Genomic DNA, 6,000 nt, shown 5'->3' on the forward strand with positions numbered 1-6,000 from the left:
CTGGGATGAAGCAATATTTAGCTTATCAAGGTAGCCATTTAGCCTATTGTACACTACTCTCTCTAAGACCTTAGAGATTGTAGGCAAGATTGATATAGGACGATAATAGCTCATATCATTTTCATCCCCAGATTTAAATACTGGTATAATTCTTGCATTTTTTTTGCCCTTTTCGGCACATTTCCAGAGAACAGAGAAAGATTGATACAATAAGTAAGTGGCTCCATGATATCAAGTGCAATGGCTTTCAGAGTTTTACTACAGATTTTATCCTCACCAGCGGTGTACAAGCATTGTAAGTTTGTGATGCTTTTATAGACTTCATTGCAGTCGGTTGGCTTCATAAAAAAGGAATTGACATAGTTGCCCGGCAAGTAATTGTTAAAAGATATACCCTGAGGTTGGTTTCTAGAGCTTTTCCCCCAATGGAGACAAAGTAATTATTAAAGTTATTTGCTAGATCAATGTCAGTAGTGACATTATTACTTAAAGGGGTGATAGAATGCAAAACCGATTTTACCCTGTCATAGTTGAATAATGACAGTTCGGTGGGTAAATAGGACATACATAGAAGCTCAAAATCCCATTGACCCCCCTTTACTATGAAAATCTCATATTTTGAAACTGCCGCTGAAAACGGGCGAATCTCAACAAAGCAGGAAGTTGACGTCAACCTCCCAAGACCTGTACCTTTGTCACGCCCATGGGTGTATTAAGAGAACAGTCACACCCCAACATTTACATAGGCTACACAACGGACCTGAGATCAGGTAGTCTTCTGAATCTGCCCTGACAGAGCTCCAGGGCCTGCAGCTCACTGTTCTCCCTCCCCTCTTCCTGCTACTGGCCAGCTGGTGAGTGACTGAGAGCGCGGTCAGCGAGCTTGTTACGCCCGCAGGTTCCAGTTAATCTTCTAATGGTTATGTGTGTTGAGTTATTTAAACAAACAATCGGGGAAATAAACGCCTCTTGTCCGCGAGTCTCATTGATAGAGCCGCGGTGAGATGGAGTCCATCAATGGGAGCTAGCTAGCCTCCTCCTAACTCTGACATTCACAAAAATGCATTCAATTGAAATCCGAAATCGGACAAGTGTTAGCTAAGCTTTGTAAGACCTTGGGGAACCTGTAATATTCATGCCGTGACGAAATTAAAACTGTAAATATACTATAGTTATGCCGAAAGTGTAGTTCATAAAAATGCCTTAAAATCAAATCGGACACAACGGTTAGCTTTATAAGACATTGGGGTAGATATTATATAAGTGGCGTGACGAAATTCAAACTGTAAATATACTATAGTTATGCCGGCAGCCGGCCGCGGAGCCCCGGTAGTGCAGTAATCCACAAAGGGTGACTTTGCCCTGGGTATGGAGCCCAGCAGGCTGCCGCTTTCTCGTCAGACTGTGGAGCTCCTAAAGTCCGACACGTCTTACCAAATTTGCAATTAGCCATACATTTTTGTAAAACGGCCCATATTTGAGCTTTATATAGTTGAAGTCTCGCATAAAAAAATTTCTCAGAAGTGAATTTGGTAACGAAACATTGCAGTGTCTGAAATATGAGATTCTGTCGCGTCTCTAATGTGTGTGTATTGGGGATTGCTCAACCAATCAGCATGCGTCTCTAATGTGTGTGTATGGCGATTCACTCAACCAATCAGCGCGCGTCTGGTCCCCTAGTGTATCTGAAGTCTCTTTTATATAGGCCTTAGTGGTCCCCTAATACTGTATCTGAAGTCTCTTTTATATAGACCTTAGTGGTCCCCTAGTGTATCTGAAGTCTCTTTTATATAGGCCTTAGTGGTCCCCTAAATGATCGAAGCTTTAAGTTTAGTGGTCCCTAATACTGTATCTGAAGTCTCTTTTATATAGACCTTAGTGGTCCCCTAATACTGTATCTGAAGTCTCTTTTTATATAGAATAGTGGTCCCCTAATACTGTATCTGAAGTCTTTATATAGACCTTAGTGGTCCCTAATACTGTATCTGAAGTCTCTTTTATATAGGCCTTAGTGGTCCCCTAATACTGTATCTGAAGTCTCTTTTATATAGACCTTAGTGGTCCCCTAATACTGTATCTGAAGTCTCTTTTATATAGACCTTAGTGGTCCCCTAATACTGTATCTGAAGTCTCTTTTATATAGACCTTAGTGGTCCCCTAATACTGTATCTGAAGTCTCTTTTATATAGACCTTAGTGGTCCCCTAATACTGTATCTGAAGTCTCTTTTATATAGACCTTAGTGGTCCCCTAATACTGTATCTGAAGTCTCTTTCCCATAACTCAGCCTTGGTGCAGAATTCCAGCCACTAGAGCCAGTCCCACAATGAGCTTTCCTTAGGATGTGCCATTTCTGTGTCTGTAGCTATTGAGGAGGAGAGAGAGAGGGGGGGCAAGGTGGAGGGTGGGGGTGTGGCCTTGACCAACTGCCACTTTGCTCGTTTGAAAGCCATGATGTCTCTCTCTCTCATGGGTGGGCCAAATTCTCTGGGCGGGCAAAGCAGAGAAAGGGGAGGTAACCTTGCTCCTTATGACCTCATAAGGAGAAGATTCCAGATCGGCCCATCTGAGCTTTCATTTTCTCAAAGGCAGAGCAGGATACCCAGGGCTCTGTTTACACCTATCGCCATTTCTAGCCACTGGGGGACCATAGGCAGACTGGGGGAACTCATATTAATGTTAAAAAACCTCATAAAGTGACATTTTCATGCCATGGGACCTTTAAGGAATGTTTGTAAAGTTTTTAAGATACCCTTTGTAAGCCAGGGGTTGTGACCAGTTGCACTGCATACGGCAGTCTTCTCTGGGATGGTACAACAAATGGAGTTTGTGATCTCATTTATTAGGTTGTCATATGCAGTGTCGGGATCATTGCAATTCATAACCTGCTTCTCATGTTTTGGCCTGTAAGCTTTAGCTTTAGTACTTTAGTTTTTGTTTTTCGCTGTGGTAATTTAATCTTACTATCAAGATCTAGAATAATACAATTGGAAAATGATCAGTAATATCAGAAAACACAACTCCAGATTCTAGCCTAGTGTTTCGAATGTTTGTGATGATATTGTCAATAGTTGACCTAGTGGAATGCGTTACTCTGGTAAAATGAAAGTATTAATGAAGTCACTTTTTTAAAGTTTTTTCAAAAATTAAAGTCTTAACATGATTCCAACATATTATTAGCAAATATCCATAGATACAGTTCATCCCAAAGGATTGACTGTTTCACATTTGTTTCACATTTAAGGGTTGACATTAAAACATGATTTATAAAATCATTCCAACAAGTATTAGGCTATTTGAATAGCTTAGTATTTTATGCAAAAAAGGTATCTATAAGTGTTTTAGGCTGCCCTAAAATTTATTGTAGGACCAGATTAATATTCAACTTCATTTGATACAAGATATGTAGTAGGGGGGTCCCTGATTGTCTCTCTTTCAGTTAAGGGGTCCTTGGCTTAAAAAACGTTGAAGACCCCTGCCCTAATAGGACACACATGTCTTTGTTTTTCCTGTTTATGGAAAATAAAATGTCCTCGTTTGACCTTGAAAGTATCAAGGTCAGAGTCAGGGGGGCGATAAATCACTCCTACTAGAAGTTTTTTTTTTGCATTTGTGGTGTTTTTATAACTGTATAGCCATTGAGGTTAAGAATATCAGTAAAGGTCCTATCATTAATCCAGGTTTCACTGCAACCAATAACATCAAAGCTACAGTCAGAGTTTGAGAGTAAGGTAGCTAATTCTTCATCATGTTTGCACAAGCTTCTAATGTTTAGGTGCAAAAATGAGTAGTTATTTGTATTATTTAAGCTTTTTAAATTGTTAAAAATTTTTTATACAGTGTTTTAAATTTTTTTCCTTTCTCATAATTCACAAATCATCAAAGGCCATATGCGAAAACAGTGTCATATTTAAGTTGATTGACCATAGAGTTTGCTGGGATCATAGACAAATAACATACACAAAACCCATCCATACATACACGCACATGCTTACACAGATAATGTTAATCCGTTACTATTGTCAACAGAAAGTAAACTAGCTCCCTATTTTATTAGCTCTCTACCCACAACATTATGTTGAGAGCTTGTAAGGAAAGTATTTGAACAAACCGTAATGTTTGTAATGCTAAAGGCTTTCTGAGGACCATGGTAACGAGAGCCTCTTGGCCTGGATGATTCACCTGCTTTTAAAAGCACAAGGCTCAGTCTTACAACTTCCATCGAACAGGACACAGACAACCCCCACCAGTGAATTAATGATTGTAGTCCATTTAAGGCGCCTGTAACCATAGGACAACTGGGCACATTGTTGCCCCTTGTGGCTGTGTGGGTGAAAACTAAGGAACGCCATATTAAATATTTGGCTTTTATCCAAACAGAAATATGCAACAGCCAATTAAGCACAAGTTCAAACAGGCAGGACACAAATCTGTATGTAACCTGAGGCCTGTTCCAAGAAGCAGGTTCTGGTATAACAAATAAAATAGCGCTGTTGGATGGAGCCTGACACACATGCACATCAATCAGACAGCTGCAGCTGATTCAGAACGCTGCTGCTCGAGTCCTCACTAAGACCAAGAAAGTGGATCACATCACTCCACTTCCAGTGCCTCAAAGAATTGATTTCAAAATACTTTTACTGGTTTATAAATCACTAAACGGTTTAGGGCCAAAATACATTTCTGATCTGCTACTACATTATGACCCACACAGACCTCTCAGGTCGTCTGGGACGGGTCTACTTGTTGTCCCCAGAGTCAGAACAAAACAGGGGGAAGCAGCGTTCAGTTTTTATGCTCCACATATTTGGAACAAACTCCCAGAAACCTGTAGGGTCCGTGTACTTAGCGGCCAACGGATTTTCGTTTTGAAAGGAAAAAAACAAAAACGAAAAACGGCCAGTTTCCCAATTACCATTAGTAAATAGGAAAACAAAAAACGGAAAACAACCCATTATTCGTTTTTTGTTTTGATATTAAAAAAATGGAAAACGAAAAACTATCTCGTTATCCGATTTTCTTTGATGTGTTTGTAGATGGAACTCGGAAATTAAATTGTGTGTATAAATCTTATTCCTCATTCATTTTTTTCGTGACGCGGAAGCGATCGTAGGTAGTAAGCGGCTGCATACCCGGAAATCATTTGGACATCAATGAGACCATGGACAGTTAGAATGATACGCACGTAAACATGTTTTTAGACGAATATGCTAGTTTTATATTAGAAGACCGAAAGAATGGGATGTCTTGTGGGGATATAGCAGCTGTGTTGGGTTCACAGTTTGGAACGATACGGGGGTTTTCTGAGAGGAGTGTGCGGAGCTGGTGTGCTCAGCAGGGACTTGTGGCGAAACACGAGTTGACTTTTATTATGAAGTGGTCACAGGAGATTAGCGCTGACCGCTCTCATTCATCAAAAATGAGTCTACACAACAAGACAACCATCATAATCTAATAATAATAATGAAGCGAAAACATTTTCAAAACTTCTCATTTTCATTGCCATTGCTTTGGCAAATATCTGTCAAACAAACAGGGCTATAATTAGTATAAATAAGATATAAAATCAATATAAATGTGATTTTTGGAGGTTAAAAAAGTAACTACCTAAGTCAGTATAGGCCTACATTTTAAATGAGCTACTTTTACTAGTAATTTTACTTGTACTTGAGTAAACAACAAAGTAAACTCTTTTCACTTCTGCTGATTTATTTAAATCAAAAAATTGCATAGACCTAGCCCTAGTCTGCATATCGGCCTATGGTCAGCTTTTTATTTACTTTAAGAGTAGCATTCATTTGTATGTTTAACAAAAGCGGTAAACGGCGATTGATAAAAAAAAAGAAAGAAAAAAACTTGCCTCAGCAATACCTTCAGCAATTTCAACTTCAAGTTGGCCATCAGGACAGAAGTCCCTGACAAGTCCCTGCTGAGCACACCACCTCCGCACATTATTATTATTATTATTATTATTATTATTAGACTATGATGGTTGTCTTGT

Source organism: Perca fluviatilis, chromosome 2 (genome assembly GCF_010015445.1).
Source record: "Perca fluviatilis chromosome 2, GENO_Pfluv_1.0, whole genome shotgun sequence".
Taxonomy (NCBI): Eukaryota; Metazoa; Chordata; class Actinopteri; order Perciformes; family Percidae; genus Perca; species Perca fluviatilis.